The 25,590-nt window shown below is 44.0% G+C and overlaps 1 protein-coding gene across 4 annotated transcripts in view; it reads right to left on the bottom strand.

The window, feature by feature from the left end:
- Positions 1 to 6,545: 6,545 nt before the first annotated feature.
- AMER3 (APC membrane recruitment protein 3) overlaps positions 6,546 to 25,590 on the bottom strand; it is a 30,286-nt gene continuing 11,241 nt past the window's right edge. For all 4 annotated transcript variants that reach the window (XM_053312572.1, XM_053312573.1, XM_053312574.1 and 1 more), the window contains one exon: positions 6,546 to 8,317. The gene's annotated coding sequence lies outside the window, so the exon portion shown is untranslated. The remainder of the gene's footprint in view (positions 8,318 to 25,590) is intronic.

The raw sequence follows: 25,590 nt of genomic DNA, 5'->3' as shown, positions 1-25,590 counted from the left end.
AGAAGTGTCAGGCTGGGCCTGCACAGAATGCATTGTTGCTGATCGCTCTTTCCTGGGTGTAACAATGGAGGGATTGCCTTTTGCAAGTAAGGCTGTTTGTGATGAAAATCAGAGTGTGCAAGTGCACAAAAGGGTATCCTGGGCTGGGATGGTCTATGTCACTGACTCATCTCCTTTGTGATGGGGAGACCATTACTTCACTAAAGGTAAAGTGTGCCGTCAAGTCGATTCCGACTCCAGGCGCATACAGAGCCCTGTGGTTTTCTTTGGTAGAATACAGGAGGGGTTTACCATTGCCTCCTCCCATGCAGTATGAGATGATGCCTTTCAGCATCTTCCTATATCGCTGCTGCTCGATATAGTATCAGCGGGGATTCGAACTGGCAACCTTCTGCTTGTTAGTCAAGCATTTCCCCACTGTGCCACTACCTTATCTAATTTTCTTCCTTCTTGGCATAATCGGCCCGTTAGCATGTCGTTATCTCCTGTGAAAGAAAAGAGGAGTGAGGTGGTTCACTCTAAGGTTAGAGTGGCCTTGGATGCCAATTAACTTGCTATAGTTAACTTCTGGGAGTCTGCTTAGCTGGGGTCCCCGTAGAAGGAGGGGGCATGCATCTTGATCCCAATTCCAATTAGCTTTGTTTGTAGCCAAATCAGGGGAAACTAGCCCACTGCCAACTAAGTGACCTGTCCCCATGTGTACTATAAACTCACATTGCGGTGCAGCCCCTGGGCATATCCAAAGTGTAATCTCCAAGCCTGAAGATGCAACTGTGTAAACAGGGAGGCTCCTGGGAGCCGGGCAGAATAAGCATTGCTGGTAACAAAAGTGTAAAATGAACCCTATAGTTCCTCTAGAGTGTCATTGAAATTTAGCTTGTCAGGCATTTCCCCATTAGTCCTCCTTAGGAAAAAGGCTGTCTTTTAAATTTTCTGGTATGTATATGATAAATAAATCATGAACCAAGGGAGGGATACAATGTTGAGTTTCAAAGCCAACAACCTGGATGGCTTTAAGAGGGGTTTGGATAATTTCATGGAGAAGAGGTCTATCAATGGCTACTAGTTGGAAGGCTATAGGCAACCTCCAGCCTCACAGGCAAGATTCCTCTGAGTACCAGTTGCAGGGGAGTAACAGCAGGAGAAAGGGCATGCCCTCAATTCCTGCTGTAGGCTTCCAGCGGCATTTGGTGGGCCACTGTGTGAAACAGGATGCTGGACTAGATGAGCCTTGGGCCTGATCCAGCAGGGCTGTTTTTAATGTTCTAAAGCAGTTGCTGTTTATTCACTTAATGTTTATTACAAGTTTGTGATTTATATTCATATCTTTACACATATGAACACATATGTTCATTGTTTTAAATAAATTTTAACATATTTTAACAATATTGAGTTGGTTACCTTAACTTTCATGTTTTAGTTTGGCAAAGAAAGCAGGGCTACATCATGTGAGATCTTCTTTATAACTATTGGTGTGGAAGTTAGCTGTAGAGGAAATGTTTGCCTAAGCCACATCTTGATATACTTGCTTCACTTGATTGCATAATTGTGCTCAACCCAAACTGAGTGGGTCATGCAAACCATGCAGACTAATGCAGACTAAATTGATATGGTGAAGAGAAAAGCCTGTACCCTGGAACTATTTCTGCCAATACAAAATATATTGCAATACAAAGGCCACATTCAGACATAACAGCTGACTGCAGTTAAGCCTGGCCGAGGTTGTAACTCAGTTACACTTGAACGCACAAAACCATGGTTATGGCCTGAAAGCTAACTCCGGTTTGCCTAGCCAAACTCCAATTGGAATCTTCAGTTATTTCTAAGGTTCGCCACCGACAACTGTGGTTTTGCCACTAAGGCATTACGTCCAGCTCCTTGTGCAGCTATAAACATGGTTTGACACCTATTCCAAACTCCAGTCATAGACGTGGTGGTGCAGACCCACCCAGGGATGAGGCTGTTCTACATATGCCATGGCTTTCTCCAGCTGGCTCTCGGAGAACAAGCCCTGCCCATGACATCCTTCCCTACCTACTGTGGCCCAGAAGGGCAGTGGACATAGGGGTGTTACTAGATGGGGAAGGAAGGCACATGGGGCCTTCCTAACATGCATGGCGCAGGGTGATGAGCACTTTTGGGGGTGGGAGTGGGGTATGCTGCCAAGAACACTATAAGGGCTCCCCTGGGGGTGGCATGGAGTATTGAGGGAAGAGACATGGTACTTAGGTGGTGGGTGCATGGCTGAGAATGGCAGCAGTTTACCCATTTCAGAGCAACTGTGGAGGGGAGGGAGGCAAGAGGCACCAATTGTGGTAACCAAGCCTGGGAGGGCCCTCCCATGCAGTGCCGTACCATGCCACGACATTTTAAAGCTTTGGTGGAGCTTTAAAAGCAACAGTGCCCCCCTGCCCCTGACCAGAAACTCCCACCCCCATGAGGATGTGCCCCCCCTCCACCACCAAGTATTAGCCCCGTGAGCCACTTCTCTGCTGCAAGTGTATTGAGACAACATAGCTGCAAGTGTGGTGCAGAAGGGGTTAAGTTGTCATCGGCATTAGGAGGCTGGGCGGCGAAGCCAGAACTGGCCAAGTGCAGAGGACACTCCTCCCGCCGGAGATCCTGACCAATCGCAGCTGAGCTGTTGATGCAGTGACGCTTTGCCCACAGTTGGGCTGTGGAGCTGGCTGGGATTGGCATCAGAGACAGAGTAGCTGGGAGGGGCTCCCCTCTCCAGCAACTGGAGTTTGGATGGCCGCGGTTTGGTGAACGCCTGTGGTGCAAATTGGAGTTAAGAACTGAAACCTCGGCCACCTTTAACTTCAGTTAGTCGTTATGTCTGAATGCGGCCAAATTAACTTTTGCATTATGAGGATCAACATGGTCATTCTAAATCATTGCTTCGCAGGGTGGCCAGAACCTAAGGGGTATACTCGTGAGTCAAATGGGCCGTAACCCAAAATTTGGCTTTTAAAAAGCCAAATCTGGCAACAGAGCTTCAAAGGCAGCTTTTGGCCACTTTCTGTTTCACTACAGATCATGAACACACAATGTGCCAGTTCAGACATACAAGTTAACTGGAGTTAAGCATGGCTGAGATTTCAATTCTTCACTCCAAATCATGCTGCAGACGTTCACAAACTGTGGCCAGCCAAGGGAGAGGAAAGCCCCTCCCTGCTGCTGGTTGCAGAAGCACATCCCCACCGCCTCTATGATTGGAGTTTGGAATAGGCATGAAACTGCAGTTATAGCTGAGTCAGAATTAAAAAAAACTCAGTTGTCGGCAGCAAAACGTAGAGATAACTGAAAGTTCCTACTGGAGTTTGGTGAGGCAAACTGGAGTTAGCTTTTGGCCTGTAACTGCAGTTTCACTCATTCAGGCGTAATGCAGTTACAACCTCAGCCAGCTATAACTGTGGTTATCCTGTACATCTGAACTCAGCCTAGGTATTGCTTAGTTGGTGTTTTTTCACATTTAATGACATCAACAATGATGCTGGAATTGCAATATACAATAATGTTCACACTGTATATGATATTATTGGAAGACAAGTTATATGATATAATATGGAAATGATATAATATGGCAGTTATATTTAAAGGTTGTGATCTATAACTTTGCATATGCAGAGGTTTCTTCCACTAGAAGAGAGACTTTGGATGTAGTATAGACTGGCCTTCTGCTGGTGTTCACTTGCCAGCACCATTCAGGATTGGCCTGGAGTCACCAAGAATCAACATCCATCTCCAGGTGATGGCTGAAAGCAATCCTGGAAATGTTAATGGCTTAATATTGTGAAAAATATTGGGGGCGGGAATTCTCCAGGAATTGCTTCAGTCAGAGATGGCAATGATATTTTCTGCACAAGTAGATTCTGTCCTCAAAGAAGAGAATTGGGAGCTTCTGCAAACAAGGAACTCTGCAGACCTCTCTGCTCTCAAGCAATAGTGGTCAGTGATGCAGACCCAAGCTGTAGCATTAAGTGGCTCTCAAAATATAACTTTCATTCACATATTTTGGTATAATCTAATTACTAATGGATGATTCTGTACATGCTTGTTCACTTGCTTGCTTTCCTGTTTGTTAATTTAAACATTTATATCCCACCCTTCTTTATTACTAAGGAATCAAGGAGGCTAACAATCAATAAATTTAAAACATTAATATGCAAAATCAATACAAAAACAATAATGAGAATACTGGCTGGCATCTAGACTAATGCTGCTGCTGTGCCAATACAACAAACAAAGATTCACACATGTAAGAAGGTCACAAAGCTGAGCAAATGCTTAGAGTTGCACCATCTCATGTGATTTTGATCCACTTGCACAGGATAGCAGATGGCTTTGCTTCACTCCCTGCCACACATATGGACTGAGGAAGAGGTTTCCCAGCAGGAGGCATACCACAGGTTGCACAAGCACACCCTATTACACCAGTGCAACATTAGCCTGGATCGCAAGTTCCCGACTTAACAGAACTAAATAGTGCAACAAGCTTGCACTAGTATAATATTTTTTTTCATTTCTGCAGCATTGATCTGGATGTTAGCCACTGACTTGAAGAATCTTTGTTGTAATCCCAAAGCGTAAATTCTGTGTCATGCAACATAGATCACTATGCACAGATCATAAGCCCCTTTATAAATTTTGTCATGAAAATGATCAGTAGCCTTCTACATTTGATTGCTCCCTTTCATTTAAAAAAAAATACTTTCTGCATATCAGGGAGAGGTTAAACCTGAACTCTTTCTTCAAGATCGGCTAGCTTTTCTAGTTCCAATTTGAACAGACAAATCAAGTCTGTTTTCAAACCCAGTTCTGCCATAATAATGTAAAATGTGGAAGGGTCTGGTTCAAAGAACAAAAGAAGGGCATAAGGGAGGAGGACAGAACCCTCCTCTGTCCACAGTTTACTTCTCCGCAGCACCTTTCTCCCAGCAGAAACTTTGATACTGGAAATGAGCTTGGTGGAGAGAAAGGTATTTAGTGAGGGAAATAAGTATTTGATCCCCTGCTGATTTTGTCCATTTGCCCTCTGGCACAGAAATGACCAGGCTATAATTGGAATGGTAGGTTTATTGTAGCTGTGAGAGACAGAATAACAACAAACAAACCCTCAAAAGCCCAGTGCCCAAAAGTCAGCGATGGATTTGCATTGTAGTGAGGGAAATAAGTATTCGATCCCTTCACAAAAGATGTCTTAGTACTTGGTGGCAAAACCCTTGTTGGCAATCACAGAAGTCAGACGTTTCTTGTAGTTGGCCACCAGGTTTGCACACAACCCAGGAGGGATGTTGTCCCACTCCTCTTTGCAGATCCTCTCCAAGTCAGAAAGGTTTCGAGGCTGATGTTTGGCAACCCGAACCTCCAGCTCCCTCCACAGATTTTCTATGGGATTAAGGTCTGGAGACTGGCTGGGCCACTCCAGGACCTTCATGTGCTTCATCTTGAGCCACTCCTTTGTTGCCTTGGCTGTGTGTTTTGGGTCATTGTCATGCTGGAATACCCATCCACGACCCATTCTCAATGCCCTGGCTGAGGGAAGGAGGTGCTCACCCAAGATCTGACAGTACATGGTCCCGTCCATCGTCCCTTTGATGCGGTGAAGGTGTCCTGACCCCTTAGTAGAAAAACACCCCCAAAGCATAATGTGTCCACCTCCATGTTTGACGGTGGGGATGGTGTTCTTGGGCTCATAGGCAGCATTCCTCCTCCTCCACACACGGCGAGTTGAGTTGATGCCAAAGAGTTCGATTTTGGTCTCATCTGACCACAACACTTTCGCCCAGTTCTCCTCTGGATCATTCAGATGTGCATTGGCAAACTGCAGACGGGCCTGTACATGTGCTGCCTTGAGCAGGGGGACCTTGCGGGCACTGCAAGATTTCAGTCCTTCACAGCGTAGTGTGTTACCAATTGTTTTCATGGTGACTATGGTTCCAGCTGCCCTGAGATAATTGACAAGTTCCCCCCATGTAGTTCTGGGCTGCTTTGTCACCATTCTCATGATCATTGCAACTCCACGAGGTGAGATCTTGCATGGAGCCCCAGACCGAGGGAAATTGACAGTTATTTTGTGTTTCTTCCATTTGTGAGTTATCGTGCCAACTGTAGTCACCTTCTCACCAAGCTGCTTGGCGATAGTCTTGTAGCCCAGTCCAGCCTTGTGCAGGTCTACAACCTTGTCCCTGACATCCTTCGACAGCTCTTTGGTCTTGGGCATGGTGGTGAGTTTGGAAGCTAAGTGATTGCTTGCTTCTATGGACAGGTGTCTTTTATACAGGTACTGTAACAAGCTGGGATTAGGAGCACTCCCTTACAGAGGGTGTTCCTCATCTCAGCTCATTACCTGCATATAGTGAAAAGACACCTGGGAGCCTGAAATCTTGCTGGTTGATAGGGGATCGAATACTTATTTAACACAACAATACAATGCAAATCCATCGCTGACTTTTGGACACTGGGCTTTTGAGGGTTTGTTTGTTGTTATTCTGTCTCTCACAGCTACAATAAACCTACCATTCCAATTATAGCCTGGTCATTTCTGTGTCAGAGGGCAAATGGACAAAATCAGCTGGGGATCAAATACTTATTTCCCTCACTGTATGGACAAGGGCTGCAGGAGGGTAAGTTGCAGGAGATTTAAGATTCAGCTTCCCTCACCCTTTTGCTCCTTAAACCAGGACACACACACACCACTATCAGGGCCAGCCCAGCCATGAGGCAAACTAAGCAGCCACCCAGGGTGTTAAATGGGGAGGGGTGCCCAAGGCCTACATCACATGCCACCTACACAGGAGCCCTCATGAGCATGCACCTCCCATTGTCGAAGCGAGTGTGCACTCCCCATCCCTGTTGCCTGCCTGGCTGCATACTTGCTCTCCTCGCCACCTTTGTCTGCCACTCCTGCTGCTGCTGACTGGAACATAGGAAGCTGCCATATACTGAGTCAGACCATTGGTCTATCTAGCTCAGTGTTGTCACAGACTGGCAGTGGCTTCTCCAAGGTTGCAGGTAGGAATCTCTCTCAGCCCTATCTTGGAAAAGCCAAGGAGTGAACTTGGAACTTTCTGCTCTTTGCAGAGCGGCTACATCCCCTGAGGAGAAGATCTTACAGTGCTCACACTTCTAGTCTCCCATTCATATGCAACCAGAGTGGACCCTGCTTAGCTAAGGGGACAAGTCATGCTTGCTACTACAAGACCAGCTCTCCTAACCTCTGCCATGGAACATTATAATCATGATGCCGCATTGTGTAACAATGTCATTATATTATGTCACGGCAGGCATAGGCAGCAAGGAGAGCAAGTGGGTGGCTGGGTAGACAATGGGGACCGCCCACCTGCCCACCAAGAGGCACCTGCCCACGTGGGCGGAGGGGACAGGAGGTACCGAAGCCAGACCTCACCTGGGGTACCACCCATCCTTGGGCTGGCACTGACCACTATCTATGTAAGTGTAGCAGAACTGGATTGAAATACATAGATCTTCTGCCATCATATCTAGTTTGGCCTAGATAGGGCATACCAACCATGTCATAATGATGTTGTGAGCAGATAACGCTTGCACAAATGTTTAGAAACAGGGGGCTGGTTAATAAATCAGCATAAATCCAATGGTGTAAAGTCTTCTTCTGTGCAACTTAGGCTTTGAGAAACCACATAGCCATTTCTCTGGGCTGAAAAGGGGCTAGGGAAATTTGCCTGAATTTAGGGAAAGGAATGGGAAAGGTATGCGGAAGCAGAAGCCTAGCTCCTCCAGATATATTGCTGATGATCATCTAACTGGGACCTACTTCTCAATGGGGTTTCAGTCAAAGGAAAAAAGTGTGCAGCATTTATTTACATGCAGAGTTCATTATGCAGCTGGGAACACAGACACAGAAGCCTACTTCTGCATGTGTGAACACCATACCTGTACTGGCGCATTGCCTTCAACAGAATACCACAATATGGCAATTGTTCCAAAAAACTGAAATCCCGCCCCTGCCACATTACCTAAAACATCAGAATCAAGTTTTGGCATACATTCACATTCAAAAATAAAACTAGTGCTTTCATTGGCCTCAATATAATCAAATTTGTGGCATGCATCAAAACCCAAACATTGCACATATGCCATGTGTCCAAGTGCCATGAATAACAATACTGAGTTCACTGAAATCCACATTCTTCTAGTAAGAGGTTAGGAACACCTCTTACATCCACAGCAGTATTTTCATGGGGTGTTTGTCACTGATTACACCAGTTTCTTACCTCATTCAAATACAGATGAGGAATTGTTATTTTGGGAACAAGATTCTTTAGAGTTGCATCTGAAATATAAGAAAAAGCATATTGTGTCTCTATGATATAGTGGTTCTAAATACAATTTTCAAATTGATTGTTTCGATGCTCTATCAAAAATCTATCAAAATAAAATATATTTTAACATTCTCCTTGAGGAAAAGAATATCCTTGAAGATTATCCATTTAGCATCAGAGTCAGATTTTCAGAAAATGCTCTATTTTCAAAAAAGCAGCACAAGACTTGCATAGGTTCCTAGAGAGCCCTGCCAAGGGCCAAATCCTTACATGTCCTATGGAGAACATGGTCCCAGCTACTTGTATGCTCACTCTACCATAATATTTGGGAGAAGAAAATGCTGAAGCCCTAGACTACATCTATCCCCTATCCCACATTATCTATTTTCACTTCAAGCTGGGAGAGGGAAATAAGTAAATTCAGAAAATAGAGCAGGAATTGGTTCCAAGTTCTCCTGGACATATCGTATCTTCCACTAAAAGAAGATAAGAGAAGAAAAGATAATGGTAAGGAACCAGCTTTTATCTCCAAACCATTGTATTGAGCAAGAAGTAAGTCAAGTGAATCTCTGCAAATTTTGACATATCATTCACACAATCAAAAAATGTGTTATACCCATGACTGGGAGCTGTGAGTGCATCCAGTTTTTGGTTTTGTGAAAGCATGCTAAGAGGAAAACCTGAATAGAAGTGATTGTGTGGAAGCAAGGTTGGAGGAAAAGCAGGTTTTCCTCCTATGTTCTACCTCAGCCTTTAAGAAAGGAAGCTGTCTCCAATACATGCTAATTAACTTGCTGAACATACTCTGCCATTTTTAACTGTTAGCTGGGTGATTTGATCTCACCCACAGACACTAAGGGAACTTTTGCACAGAGGGTTTTTTGGGGTGTATGGGGGGGTATTCATATGTCTATCATGTCATCTGACTGCATGGTAAAATGTGAGACCATTTGGCAGTGCAGAACTGCTGCTGTCTACATGCGAAGGGTTGGCACAAAAAATGTGCTGCCACTTCCTGGGGCTGCTTAATGCATTACCAGTTAACTGTTCACTAAAGCATGAACCAAATTAAGAGAAGATTCTCATGGACCTTCCTACACCTCCACAGCTTTGGGTTATCTTTGGTTTCACAGGACTTAGGTTCATCCATATCATCAGCATGGTAGCATCATGGAAGGATGCCAGGAGATCAGCTTTGCAGCTTTATCCTCCCACTTTCCTCAACCTACAAAAAGGATGCTTGCACTATTCTGCCTTTTTGTCTAACCGGTGTCTCTGTTGCAAACAATATTAAACACAAACATCAGAAATTCAAACAATCTTTGTGATGTTCTGCCCTCTGCTGGTTTGAATATTGTTTTCACTCCACCTGATTCCTCTGTTCATAATTGCCTTCCAGCACAGGGGAAGGACAATTTTTGTCAATCTCCCCTCTGAAGCCCACAGTGCCTCCTGAAAATATGTCCCTGAAGGTCACATAGCCCTCAGGGACATGTTTTCAGATGTCACAGTGTGCTTCAGAGGGAAGGGGAGATTGGCAAAAACTGTATTTCCTCTGTAACACCAGTGCAGCGTAAGCAGTACAAAACTGATTTGCCCAGTTTGGTTTGAGTCTGAACCAGACTCAAACAGAACCGGGCATGTTCATTTTTCCACACACCCCAAACATACCCCAACTCAGCTTGAATTTGAACCAGTTTGGGGTTCTAACTAAAAAAATGTTTTTTTAAATGACTCACTGCCTCCAGGGGGCGCTGCTGCAGCCACAGGACATCTCTGGCGGTTCCCCCCTCCTCCCTAGCCTCACCCCGGTCTCGAAATGGCCCAGTTTGGGTGGTTTTTGGCCCATTCGGGGTCTTTGTGTAGTGGAGGTGCCCATTTTGGAGGCCACCATGCATGCACGATAGACACCTGCTTTAAAACAACATTAAAACATTTAAACAATTTAAAATATAAAACAATGTTAAATTCTGTGAGTTTAATTTACTCCACCGCCATAAGTGGTGCAGTGGGGAAATGCTTGACTAACAAGCAGAAGGTTGCCAGTTCGAATCCCCACTGGTATGTTTCCCAGACTATGGGAAAGACCTATATCAGGCAGCAGCAATATAGGAAGATGCTGAAAGGCATCATCTCATACTGCATGGGAGGAGGCAATGGTAAATCCCTCCTGTATTCTACCAAAAGAAAACCATAGGGCTCTGTGGGCACCAGGAGTCGAATCAACTTGATGGCACACTTTACCTTTAATTAAAAGCCTGGCTGAACAAATGTGTCTTAACTACCTTTTAAAAATTTATCAGTGATGTGGAGGCTCTTATTTAAACAGAGGGTGCATTCCAAAGCCTTGAGGTAGCAATGGAGAAGGCTTATCCCTGAGTAGCTACCAGACAAGCTCGTGGCAACTGCAGACAGACCTCTCCAGAAGATCTCAATAACTGGCGGGGCTCATAATAAAGAAGGCATTCAATTAAGTACCTTAAATTTACAAAGTTGAGTGGGGGCTGATTGATTGATTAAGTGCCATCAAGTCAGTGTCGACTCTTAGCGACCACATAGATAGATTCTCTCCAGGATGATCTGTCTTCAACTTGGCCTGTAAGGTCTCTCAGTGGTGCATTCATTGCTGTCAGAATCGAGTCCATCCACCTTGCTGCTGGTCATCCTCTTCTTTCCTTTCCTTCAACTTTTCCCAGCATTATGGACTTCTCAAGGGTTAGAATACTTTAATTCGGGCTAATTTAAATTAAAATCTAATATGCCTAGTTTTATTATTGCATTGGCCTGATCCTGAGTCCAGTATGTTCTCCAGTGCACAAAGTGACCACTTGTGTGTGGGGAGTTTCCCCATACCTTTCAGCAAGGGAAAGAAATCCTCACATGAACAGAGATGCCTACATCACTGAAGTGAATGAGATGCCCCTTGTGGATGGAGATATTCCATATGCATCCTGGAGTTCCCACACCCACATGGAATTGCTGGATAAATCAACTTAGAGATGGAGGAGGGCCATGATAGCATGAAGGGTTGGCACATAGAAAAGAGCAGAGGCTTCTGCTGCTCCAGAGAGTAGGACTAGATCTAGTGGGCTTAAGCTACAGGAGGGTAGATTTTGTTTGAAAGCTAAAAGAAAATTCTTAATTGTGAGAGAAATCTGACAATTGAACCAATTACATAGGAAGTAGTGGATTCTCCCTCAATGGACATCTACAGTACTTCTATAAAGACTGGGTAGCCATCTGCTGGGGATACAGTAGCTCTGTATTGCCTGTATTTGGATTTTGATCATGGCAGGGGCAAAGGGTTAATGCCCCCCCTCCCCTCACACTGCGGCCGGTCCTGATTCATAGGGGGTCCAATCCAGCTGCTATATAGTTAAGAATAAACAAACATGTTGGCATTAAGTGTCTGCAGTTTGATCCTTCGATACCTTAGCCCCAGATAATTTAGCATTTTGAAGGTCAAAACTAACAAAACCAACAAACTGAACTGTGCTCAGAAACAATCTGGGAGCCAAAGATCATTTAATACTGGAGCAATATGCTTCTGCTGAATGTGTTTCAAAGGCAACCCCATGCACAGTGCATTCCAGTAATGTAGCTCAGAATCTCTCTCTTTAGCCAGACCATCTCTTTTCAGCAAGGGCCATGTCTGTCACACCAACTGATGGTGATGAAAAGCATTACAAATGGGTGTTTTAAAATGTTGTTCTCCCACCTAAGTCTTTGAGGATAGGCTGGATTTAAAAAAAAATCTAAATAACTAACAAAATATGTTGCTCACTCACTATAGACAACATCACTTACTTCCATCTGCTGTAATATACGGCAATGTACCTAAGAATTAAAAATGCATGAAGTGATAGGCTCAGTGGAGTATCTAAATTAGCACTATAGCTGCGGTGCACTTGAATTATTGATATGAAAGCTGACTTTTTTACTTTCCTTTTTTGCTCTTGAATAATATATTTAAAATGGTACCCATATGATCGTTCCCATTAGTCCCTTAATATTCTGTGAAAAGGAATAAGGCCAACAAAAATGCCCCTGTGTTCCGACGGATATTAGATTGGCAGCCCAATTCTATGAGCGGCTGCACCAGCAAATAAGCCATGAAAATGGGCCCCCCGATGACTGATGCGCTGCATGTAACCTGCACTACATTAAAAGCTACCCCAAATCATTGTGCCAGCATAACCAACAGAGCCAGTATGACTGCTCCAGAATAGCTGCAGTGTGATGATTTATGTTTAATTGATAACAATATTTATAAGCCTCCTTTCAACATATGTTCATTAGGCGATGGCGTTCTCCCTGTGTGGCACACAATAAAGCCATGCAGTGAGAAAAAGCTGGACATAAATTAGCGTGTGGAGAAGGAAGTGGGACTGAGAGTCAATCTACATATTCAGGAAAAGCATGTGGCACAGCCCTCCTGGGAAAGCACCATTTGAACGTTCCCTACATTAAAAAAGAAAACCCATCCCTGGCCTGCACATTAAAAAGTAGTTCAGGAGGGAAAGGGCTAGGCTAGAACCCTGCTCCCTGCTATGAACAAGGAGCTTTTGACACGGGAGAGCATTCAGTCAGGCAATCCTCCGCCTACATTCTTCAGTGGGGAGATCCAAGGGGAGCTGTGCCATGTCCTTTCTCCGATTCCTTGAAAATTGGAGATGGGACAAATATTTAGCAGAAATGGAAGAGATGGAGAGAGAAAAGTGGTAGTAGATGAAACATGAAAAGATTGATTAGAGGAAGAGGACATAGGAGACTGCCTTCAGTCAAAGTTTTCAACAACAAAAAAACCCAAATTCTTGAGAGGGAAGGACAAAGGGGATTGAAAATCAAATGAGAATAAAAATCATTATGAAAATCAAATGATAATGCTGTCTCCACTGTGTCAATACTTAGTCTCAGGTTGTTACTTCCAGTTCATGCCTCCGTCCTATCCTTTCACTCTTGCTGCCTCTTTTCTTTGGAATTCTCTTCTTTGTCTCCCAGCATTTGCACCTCTCCCTCCCTGCAATAATTTAAACAGTGCTTGACAATGTACCTCTTCTGGGAAGCCTTTGACCTCTAATCTCTGCCTCTCCTTCTCCCACCCCCCTTTCCATTTGCATACTTTCCCTTCTCTGCTGTTGTCTTTGATGTAAGCCTGCAGGCAAGGTCCATTTTCTGTAATACAATTACGGCACAGTGCCTTTAAAAATCATCATCATCATCATCATCATCATCATCATATTTATTATTGTTGTTGTTATGCTATTTACACACAGTCTACCAGATGTCATTGACTGGATTTGGTACTTTAATTATCAGGCCCTTTCCAAGGGTCTAGGATAACCAAAGAAAAATTAAAGATATCATCGTAGTATTAGTGCTGTCCCAGGTAGTGTGGCCTTCTGTAGTTGATGTGTTGTAATTTTATTGATGCCCAATGTGTCAAGATGGTGTTCAGGTTCTTTTGGTACTGCACCAAGGGCACCAACAACTATTGGCACCACTATTGTTTCCTTTTTCCAGAGCCGCTCAATTTCAATCTGAAGGTCCTTGTATTTAGTTATTTTCTCCAATTGTTTTTCATTGACTCGTCTATCCCCTGGAATTGCAATATCAATTATCAGAACCCGATTCTTCTCTATGACTGTCAAATCTTGGAATCTTTGTGTTTCTGAGTGGCCCTGGCACACAGCCCATCTCTTTTCACTGACTTTCACTTCAGGTGAATGGTTTCCTCTTTTTCTGCTGTTTTGCTTTCTGTCAAATAGACTTATTTGTCTATTTTCTTCATCATCATCATCATCATCAAACTGATGGATGATGATGATGATGAAGATAGATAAATAAGTCTATTTGACAGAAAATAAAGCAGCAGAAAAAGAGGAAACCATTCACCTGAAGTCAGGGGCGTAACTACCATTAGGCAAGGGGAGGCGGCTGCCTGGGGGCCCCCACGCCTCGAGGGGCCCCCCAGAGGCAAGTCACATGTGAAGTGAGTGTGTGTGTGTATCAGTGAGAGGCCCATTTTAAAATTTTGTCTCTGGGCCCACTCCAGCCTCATTACGCCCCTGCCTGAAGTCAGTGAAAAGAGATGGGCTGTGTGCCAGGACCACTCAGAAACACAAAGATCTCTTCCAAGATTACAGAGGGGAAGAGAGCCAAGTGAAGACGGGAAGGCCAAGCAGTTCTGAAAGGGATGGGGCTGTGGTTCAGTGGTACAGCATCTGCCTGGCAAGCAGAAAGTCCTAGGTTCAATCCGTGACATTTCCATTCAGGCTGCGAGAGACTGCCGCCTTGGAGAAGCTGCTGCCAGTCACTGCAGACAAAACTGAGCTAGATGGACCAATGGTCTGGCTAAGGCAGCTTCCTGTGATCCTAAGGAAGGGCAGAAGGGCTGAATTCAATAGTGGGAAATGCTTGACTAACGAGCAGAAGGTTGCCGGTTTGAATCCCCGCTGGTACTATATCGGGCAGCAGTGATAAAGGAAGATGCTGAAAAGCATCATCTCATACTGTGTGAGAGGAGGCAGTGGTAAGCCCCTCTTGTATTCTACCAAAGAAAACCACAGGGTTCTGTGGGCTCCAGGAGTTGAAATCGACTTGACGGCACACTTGACCTTTATTCAGGTGTTAGTCCCCAGGGTTCTTATTCTCAAGGATGACTCCCCCTACAACAGTGCCTACCCTTTGCAGACAAGTGCGGAAAGTGTTCAGGGGGCATGGAGGGGGGCATGTTAAAGTGGGAGGCGTGGCTAGCCGGCATGCTCCCATTTTTTACCTAGCCACACATTGGTCCTCCATGGAGGACAATTCCTGAATAGGGCTAGTGTTACCCACATTTCTGAGGTACTTTTTTAAGGTAGTTTGGCTGCATGTCTGTGTGTGGTTGGTTTTTAAAAGTGAAATATCAGCCATGCTCCCCACCCACCCACTTCTAGATTAGGACCATGATCAGGATAATGGGAGATTTTAACTTTTCTACTCTGCCACAGTAGTGATCCCGATCAGGCTCCCATCCCAGAAAGCTGCCATGTGGGGAGGGGGAGTTCCCATTGATTACAATGAGGGCTTCCCTCCTCCTGGAGGAAATAGCAGCTACAGGGTTGACATACAAACTAGGTTCATCGTGAAGAGAAAGGGTAAAATCTTCTCTCCACTCTGCCATGGTTCTGGTCTAGAGCCCTCTGCAGTTTATGTTTAACTAACACTGAATAAACACATAGTGCCAAACTGCATGTCTAATGTAACTTGTAGATTGTCCTTAGAACATTTATGAATAAAGATGTGCCTCAGAGGAGGCTTATGTGGAAAAACTTTTTGGGAAAATTCTCTGGATTATTATTATTTTCCTTGAAAGGAATCCTGAAATTTGAAGACATTGTTTACTTTTCCTTGGAGCAACCCTGAAATTTGGAGATAATTTCCGTTTTGGAGAAAATTATCTACATTTGTATTTTTGCATGATTGGCTGGCTGGCTGACTTGCTTGTGCATTTTGCCAAAAAGCAACAGTTAAGAAAATTAAAAAGGGGAAAAACAGACCAGGAAATCAGTACCCAATTGTTGTCATAAGAAATGTGGTAAGAAGAAAAACAAATGCCTTTCTAGGGAGAGAAAGTGACAGTATTACTGGAAGGAGCATTAACAGAAAATCTATCTGAGACAGTGCAGAAGCCAAACAGGGAGTGGGGGGGATGAAACAGACAAGGAACCACAGAAAGAGGAAAAGAGAAATAGAACTGATTCAAACAGCATATTCAAATAACAGAAAGCCAATGGAAACGAGGATCCCCACACAAAGCACCTGTCTGGCATGAGGCAGTCACAGTTTGAGACTCAACACTACTGCCATTAATTCATGATGAATGTACCGTTTAGCTGGCTTTTTAATTCAGAAAGCAATTGTGAATGGCATCAATTTATGTAGGGAAAGACTGAAGTCAGAATTATACTCATACATTGCACATTTTTTGAGAGTCTGTGTTGAAGATAGTTCATTTAAGAAATTAAGTAGTAATCTTACACACATCCCCACTGTCTCCTGTGCAGCAGAACTGGTCAAGTTGGGGGTTTGTTTATCCATTGATTGTCTTATCTGTTCCTAGAGAATGCTCTCCTGTCTCATTTCTCTGTTGCTATTCTATCCACACAGCCTGGTTCTCATCACAACAACAACTGCCCCTTTACTCCCAAAGAAGGGCAACACAGAATATAATTCTAGCTTAATGTGGGCAGGTGTCAAAGTCATACTTGGCAGCTGGTGCTTGCTGAGGCGGCGGGTGGGGCAGTGAGAAAAGAGAGTATACTTTTTAAAATCTGCCAGACTGCTTCTGCCGCCCTGCATCACTGCCCAGTTCTATGTGCACCACACACCCAGGAGTGTAGCTATAATTGAGTGGATGGGGTCAAAGAACCCTTGGGTTCAAAGAATGCCAGAGAGAGGGGTGAACATGGGCCCTCTCGCTACACCCCTGACTGTACACACCCCTGCCATTCACTTGACTGCAGCATCAGCCAGGTGTATGGTGGGGTGTGCAGTAGGCATAGACTCTATGCGGAGCTGGACAGCGGTGCAGGGTTAGGGCAGCGATCTTATAGATTCTTAAAAGTATACTCTCCTTCCTCACTGCCCACCCACCATCTGTGAAGTATGACTACTTGATGCCCCCATTCAGCTAAAAGTATATTGTGTTGCCTGCCCCAGCATGCAGAGGGTGAATATTCATGGCAGAAGTGGGTGCCCCTGCCCTGCACCCCAGCGGTGGCTGGTGTGGGCACCACTGGAGGGGTAGTGGGAGGTACCTTGAACTCTAAATTACTAGGTGCTCCCCTCTCCTCCCGCCACACCTGAAAGCTGTTGTGAGCAACAGTGCACCACCCAGCACCTGTTGCGCGGAGGATCAGCTCAGGCGGAGGTCATTTGTGTGACCAGCAAATGGCCTCCACGCAAGTGTGGAGGCCAACTGAGTGGCGGAGTCAAGCCTCCGCCGCAGCAGGTCCTAGGTGGCGCACCGTTGCATACAAGAGCTTTCAGGTGTGGCGGGAGGAGAGGTAAGCACCTAGTAATTTAGAGTTAAAGGCGCCTCCTGCTGCCCTGCCCCCGGCGGTGCCTGCATCAGCCGCCGCTGCTGCACCCCCAAGATTTGATGCACTAGGCAACCACCTAGGTTCACCTAGTGGATGGACTGACCCCGCCCAAAGCCAAAGTGAACACATTCAAACCAGCCAAAGTTCACACATTCGGGCCACGTTGATTTTAATGGGAGAGAGTTAAGCACGTAACACTCCAAAGAAAAAAAACGGGACTTAGAAGAAATGGGATTACTCTGCCTAGATTGTGCCCGGTCCTGTGTTGTGTAAGGAAAAATAAAAACGGTTGGTTTCCCCCTGCTCAAGACCTATTTAAATCAGAGATGAGACCATTATTGTCATTTCCTTAAAAGGTGGTGAGGGGGGGTGGATTTATCACCATGAAAACAGTACAGTGTTTTGAAGAGCAAAGTTCAACTTCAGCTTGATTATATTAGAAGCAAGAGTTAACCAGACACACAAAAGAATGTATTTATTTATTTTATTTGTCAGAGAATCTAATTATTATAGCACGAGGTATATAGTACACAATACTAAAAACAAACTACTAAAACAACGAAAAACTTCTAAGAGTAGTAGCACTTTATTTGAAAAGCCTGGTAGTGTCCTGACAATTTGTAGTGCATTCTATTGCTTACCTTCTTGAGATCCTCTTTTTTTCCCACTTTGGAAAGTGTAGCCATTAATAGTACAACTAAACGGCTTGGGCTCTGAGTATTTAAGAGAACGTCTTCATCATGAACCCCACCGCCCATTGAGATCATCAGGAGAGGTCCATCTGCAGTTGCCACCGGCTCCTCTGGTGGCTACTTGGGGACAGGCCTTCTCCGCTGCTGCCCCGAGGCTTTGGAATGCGCTCCCTGCTGAAATAAGAGCCTCCCCATCTCTGACAGCTTTTTAAAAGTTTTTAAAGATGCATCTGTTCACCCAGGCTTTTAATTAAATATTGTTTTAATAGTTTTAATACTGTTTTAAAATATTATTTTACAAATTTTAAATTGTTGTAACATTTTAACTTTTTTGTTGTTCTTTTGTTTTAACTAACGTTTTCTGTTTTTACGTAGTTGTAAACCGCCCAGAGATATAAGTTTTGGGTGTATGAAAATATGTTAAATAAATAAATAAATAAATAATAAACTTGTACTATAAACCTCCAGCTTCTCCCCCCCACCCCGGCTAACATTTTAAATCATTGTTTCAAGACATTTCAGGTTCCGTTTGCATAATCTAGTATGTCAGTAAGTGAGTTTGCAGTATGCGTTGTCATTTTGGCCATGATGGTATCAAATACTCAGATGACTCCTACAAACTCAGATCTGTGAGGAATGCCAAAAAGACACCCACTTGCTTGCCAAGCATCTGAACACTGAGAGGACTACTTTATATGAGCAAAATGACAAAACGGATCCAGTTAATTCCCTAGCCGAACGCAGAACCATCCTCTAAATCCATCTCCGTCTTCAGCAGTGCTCATGATTCACAGATACACAGTTAGGTCTGATTTGCCTGCTAAGGAGATGTCAAGATAAAGGGCCAGAGGCCAGGAAAGCAGCAGACAAAATCCTAAGGGAGATCAGCAGGCGTAAGTATAATGGACACAGTGAATCTGGCTTTTAGAGGGTTTGGAAGCTGGGTTCTGAATGTACATACTTGAAAAGAAAGTCCTATAAGATCAATGAGACTTGCTATTAAATATACTTCACACATTACATTCTTTTTTAATTGGTACATGCAAATCAACTAGCCACCTAATGGTGCAGTGGGGAAATGACTTAATTAGCAAGCCAGAGGTTGCCGGTTTGAATCGCCGCTGGTATGTTTCCCTGACGATGTTTCCCAGACTATAGGAAACACCTAAATCGGGAAGCAGCAATATAGGAAGATGCTGAAAGGCATCATCTCATACTGCGTGGGAGATGGCAATGGTAAACCCCTCCTGTATTCTACCAAAGACAACCACATGGCTCTGTGATCGCCAGGAGTCGACACCGACTCAACAGCACACTTTGCCTTTACTTTACATGCAAATCATTTTCTATGCATACGTCAAACTCTAGTGTGTGCAGAAGGCAAATGCATCCCCTCCACCCGCCCCACAGCCACATGTATCATACCACTGCTTATGCCAGTGAGCTGGGACTGGCCATGGCAACTTGCCACATGGACATGGAGTGGCCAATATATATTTGATACTGTGGAATATAAGAAGTAAGCCTTAGAAGGCTAGGGATAACAGAAAATATATACCCATTGATTTGCCTTCTATGAGGATGCGGCCATAGCTCAGTGACAGAGCTCCCACTTTGCATGCAAATGGTCCCAGGTTCACTTGCTGGCATCTCCAAGATAGGGCTGAGAGAGATTCCTGCCTGCAACCTTGGAGAGCCACTGCCAGTCAGTATATTATTATTATTTTATTATTATTTCTTGTTTACACAGTCAGACAGGTGTTATTGACTGGTTTGTTTTATCCAGACATCGGATCCTTCCCAAGGACCTGGGATGGCTGAATTTTATCGTCAATGTTGTTGCTGTTGTTATAGATATCGTCGCAGAATATAGGCTGTTCCCAGTAAAGCTGCTTTTTGTAATTGGCTGATGGTGATTTCTGTGACCCCTATGGTGGTATTATTATTATTATTATTATTATTATTATTATTATTATTATTATTAATAATAATAATAATAATAATTTGATTTCTATACCGTCCTTCCAAAAATGGCTCAGGGCGGTTTACATAGAGAAATAACAAGCCAATAAGATGGAACCCTGTCCCCAAAGGGCTCACATTCTAAAAAGAAACACAAGATAGATACCAGCAAGTCACAGGCAGTACTGTGCTGGGGGTGGATAGGGCCAGTTACTCTCCCCCTGCCAAATAAAGAGAATCACCACGGTAAAAGTTGCCTCTCTGCCCAGTTAGCAGGGGCTAGTATTGTATACACAATACTAAGCTTGATGGACCAATGGTCTGACTCAGTATAAGGCAGCTTCCTATGTTCCTACTCTTTCCATGTTAGTAGGGATCTAAATATTCTTCAGCTACTGCAAAACCAGCTACTCAAGTTCTTTTCCTGCCCTCCTTTTCTCTCTCTTGTAATTTCCTGATTCTGCTACAGCATGTTCTGTATGGTTTAACAATGTACACCAACTATTCTATGACAGTAAAATTGTTCATGTTAAGATGTTGTCAGCTCAGTTTGCTTGCGGTTTGTCTTTGGCTAAGCTCCACTTTGCCCATTTTAATACACGTGCAGTGGGGCTGTGCTCTTCTTGTCTCTGTCCCTTAGACAATACTACTGTGCACCATCTACAAATGTTTTCCCATAACATTTTAAAAAGAACAACAATTAAAATCCTGTTCTTGAGGCTACAGATCCTGACTTGCAGTAGCACCCTTAATGTACACCAGGCTAGCTAGGAATATACTTTAGTCCTCTACACAGCACTGCCAACGCATAGCAAGGCAACCCTGTCAGTCTGTATCCATGGAAACACACTACTGCAATAACAGGCGTGTTAGCAAATCAATCGCTTTATTTTGAGTGAGAGGAGCTGCAACAATGTCTCGTACTATCTGACACAGCCAATGTCCAAAAAGACCCTATCTCTTTAATTCGTGTGTGTGTGTGTAAATAAATTAGTGGTAATATTGTATACAGCAAATACAAATGAACAAGTCAGAAGCTGACAGTGCAGTGATACAAAGCCAAAACTGGAAAAAGAACTGTTTAATGAAGTATAAAATTGTTTAATTTAGCATCTATATTTTCCTTTCTGCGCACATGGTAGATGACACTCAAACATTCTGACAGAGGCTATGGCCCATCCCCAGTTGGACTCCTTTTCTAGTTAGAAAGCAATCTCTAATGCTTCTGACAGTAAATTGGTACATTCTTGCCCATGCAAAAATGCTGGCTTGCATCCTGACTTCCAAAAGTGCAGGTGCTCTTGCACAAGAGCGCAAGTATTTTTGATGCTTTCCCCACGCTCCAGGAGAACTCTTTATAGCAGAAACACATCCCTGACACTCAGGGACGTTTTTCTGCTGCAACAGAGCACTTCTGGAGTGCAGGGGAGCACAGAAAATAGTTGTGCGCCTGCACAAGAGTGCCCGTGCTTTGGTCGTGTAGGGATTAGCATGGGGGCTAGCATGCATACACACTGTTGTTTGAAGCATGCATACAGCATGTCAAGATGTCAGTTGCTGTCATTTCAGAACTAGGTTTGTTAAAAAATATATATTTACAGGATGCTACTCCTGCACTTTAACAGCAGCTTGATGTGCAGGTATTAGCTGATCATAATGTTTATCTCCATGCCATGAAAAGCTTTACCGGCTGGTTTTTGCAGACCAAGCTGTTGTTAAAAGCATTCAAGCAGGCCAAGCCAAGTTTTTATTTCTGCTTAGCTGGTAACTTTACTCAGAACATGCTACTTGGCTGCAAACTCTTACAGACCACAACTCAGATTTCAAAAGTGTAGGGTTTTTTTTTACAGCTAAATATGTATTACTGCTCTCAGTGTTCACACATAGGAGAGAATGGTGGGTGTGTTTAGGGGTGCCACTTTGAAATACTGGGATTCTGACAAACTAAATATCAACTCCAAGATAGGGCCTAGAGAGACTCCTGCCTGCAACCTTGGAGAAGCTGCTGCCAATCTGGGTAGACAATAGTGAGCTAGATGGACTGATGGTCTGACTCGGTATGTGGCAGCTTCCTATGTTCCTAACTTGCCCCTATCCATTCAGCTGTATACCATCAAAGGTCAAAGTTTTGTACATTTAGGTCCATGAACGCGCTTGAGTATCTTTGCTGTGATTAAAGTCATGTTTAGATTCTGGGGTTGTAAATGCCTGTTTTGGGAATATCATTTAGAAGCAGGGAGCTCATCTTAGCCTTGGGGCTTTTTCTGTACTACCAGCAAGAGTAGCTTTTTTGCATCATGTTTCTCTGTTAACACCTGAGAGATGTTCTGCCTTCTTCTTCCATTGTGCTGCAGACCTCAAGCTTTTCTAAAAAGAGAACAGAAATCGCAGGCACACCTGCCGGGTATTTACAGAACTAGGCTTGAAAAATATTAAATCAGCTTCAGCCAGATAGGGAATCTGACAGTAGTAATGCAAAGGTTGCTGCCATTTAAAAAAACAAACAAAACAAAAAAACCTTATTCCACTACGAATAGAAACAGAAAAGTTTTATTAATTATTGTATAGATACAATAGGCTCTTAAGAGCTCATCTGTTTTCAAAGGATTTCCTGAAATGCTGTTTCAGCAAAATGCATTACAAGCGATACCCAACATGATAACATTCATAACACACTACAAAATCAAACTTGCAATACATATCCTAATCCACACATAAAATGCTTCATTACACACATTTTAAGTTGTCTATGATTGTGTAGCTGTTCTCACAACCAGACTAACTCTGTCTGGGGCAGCCCAGTCAAGGTTAGGCTGATCGTAAGAGTGGCAGGATCCTCGCAGATCCTTCTGCTCCCCGCCTGCCTAACCCTCTTAACTAACCCGGCTGTTAGCCGAGGCTATGGGTGCACTCGCAACCTTACCCCAGCTACCGGGTATCATGTGTCTCCTTGGGTTGAATTCAGCGCCCGTCTGATGAGGGAATCCCCAATGCAATGTGTGTGCTGCACATTACATTGTGGGATGCCTGCAGGCCAGAACGACAAATTCATAGGAACATAGGAACCTGCCAGATACTGAGTCAGACAATTCATCTATCTAGCTCAGTATTGTCTTCACAGACTGGCAGCGGCTTCTCCAAGGTTGCAGGCAGGAATCTCTCTCAGCCCTATCTTGGAGAAGCCAGGGAGGGAACTTGATACCTACTGCTCTTCCCAGAGTGGCTCCATCCCCTGAGGGGAAGATCTTCCAGTGCTCACACATCAAGTCTCCCATTCATATGCAACCAGGGCAGACCCTGCTTAGCTAAGGGGACAAGTCATGCTTGCTATGGGCTATTTGCTACTTGCTATTCAGGCCCTGGATCCTTCCGCCCTGCTCTGTGCAGCTCCAACGTAGCAGGACAGCCCATGTGGGCGTGTGGGAGGTGCACTGAGGACGACTTGCTTGGTCATCTGTGAGGAAGTAAGTGCAAGCAGCCTTCCTCCTCGCTCTCCCTCAAGTCCTTTCTCATCGATTGTGAGAAAGGGCTCAATGTCTTACTTTATGTTTTGAAGATATCCTCTTTTAAAATAATTAACATTTGGTTTAATAATTGGACACTTGATAAAGATTCCAAAGTAGTTATACACTGGGTTTCTGTTGTGGATAGATTTTGGATAAGTATTTTTAGTCATATATATTTATCTATGATTACCATGTACTAATGATTTATTTATTGGAATTATAGTTTGCATATTATACTGTACTTTATATGTGTATGGTCCATCATTTCTGTTGTGTGTGTTTCTAGATCTATGTATCAGATCCTCATACATCTGCTTTTGTTTATTTCAGCAAAATGACCATATGGAGAGTCATCACAATGAGTCACTTCCCCTACTATCACCAGCAATCAAGTAGTAAAAAGTGCTTTTTCTAACATAGGAATGGCATTGGAAATATATGTTCTGCAGTAGGTACACACAAGCATCAACTCCCTGATGCATCATGCATCAACTCCCTGCATCAACTCCCTGATTTGTGCACATACAGTGGAAAACATAATCATGCTGACATTTATACATTACAAAATAATGCTTCTTACAGCTTGTCACTATTGTGATAATGGAAATAGTAATATATGAAATGGCCCTGGAAGCATGCTAAAATGTACATTGATGTATATATGGGCCAAGTTTGTGTACATAGCTAAATAGTCTTGTACATCCAAGTTCTAGAATTCCTTCTCAGAAGTCTTTGTAGTGAAATAGTACACACACATTTAAAAATCAAGACATGGATAAATAGTGAAGCAATAACATAGGTGTATGCCTACATTCCCACACATGGTCAGCTCTACCCCAACCCCACTCATGTTTCTCACATCATGTGAATCAGCCTTTACTGGGTACCATTAAATTACTGTTTAGAGCAATCTCCCCATTCTTTCCCCAGAAAGAAAAAACATCTCTTTTTTTGCCACACTGACTGCAGTGTACAAACTGTGACACATCTCTGCTTTAGCAGGTGTCAACATTGACAACTGGTGGCATGTTACAGCTGCTGTGATACACAGTATATTAGAAAATGCCCCAAGTCCAGTAAAGTCTGTTTGCATCTCACAAAGCACTACAATAGGTTATATTACCACTTCTGACAGCTGCATTTGCTCGCCTCTGCTTCCTACATGAAGCAGAGAATAGCTCCTACCTAGAAAAGAGATTTTTATGGGTCTACATAGCTTGGGAGGGTTGCTCCAGCTCAGTGCCTCTGAGCTTTCTTATGGAGCCCACCACCAACATGAGATCTACTCCCCAAACTAGATTCATGACCTAATCGTAGGGCTCCAGAATTCATTCATTATGAACTGGGATCCAAAGTTCTGTATCTTAGTTAAAATATGTGTCACAGTTGGACAGGAGGTAATCCTGTATTATGACTCTTATAGCAGGCATCAACAACTTTGCAGATCTTTAATCTGTGTGGCTGTAGTAAAGTTCAACAGAATACAGAAAGGCCATATTTCAGAGAGCTGGTCTTATGGTAGCAAGCATGACTTGTCCCCTTAGCTAAGCAGGATGTGCTCTGGTTGCACATGAAAGGAAGACTAGAAGTGTGAGCACTATAAGATATTCCCCTTGGGGATGGAGCCGCTCTAGGAAGAGCATCTAGGTTCTGGGTTCCTTCCCTGGCATCTCCAAGATAGGGCTGAGAGAAATTCCTGCCCGGAATTCCCCTTAGGGCAGAGCCACCATTGGGTCAACAGGTTCAAAGAACCCAGGCTGCCAATGAAAAAGCCCGCTGAAGCCCCATGGCTCAGGCTCCAGTGGAGCCCAGAGCAAACTCCCCCCTCCCAATCTCAGGTGGCTGAGAGCCCAGGCAAACTCTCTGCTAGTTATTTCCGGCAGCGCCAACTGCCCAATAGGATGTTTTTCTCTTTCTCTCCTTCTCTGGAATTTCTCTCCTTCTCTGAGATTTTGCTCGGGCTCTCGGCAGCCCAAGCTATGCCTCCTTTGCACATGACGTCACACACAAAGGGCCGTGGCCCGGGCTGCTGAGAGCT

This window comes from Hemicordylus capensis, chromosome 3 (genome assembly GCF_027244095.1).
Source record: "Hemicordylus capensis ecotype Gifberg chromosome 3, rHemCap1.1.pri, whole genome shotgun sequence".
Taxonomy (NCBI): domain Eukaryota; kingdom Metazoa; phylum Chordata; class Lepidosauria; order Squamata; family Cordylidae; genus Hemicordylus; species Hemicordylus capensis.
The sequence above is the reverse complement of the archived record's forward strand: the minus strand, read 5'-3'. Positions and strand labels throughout refer to the sequence as shown.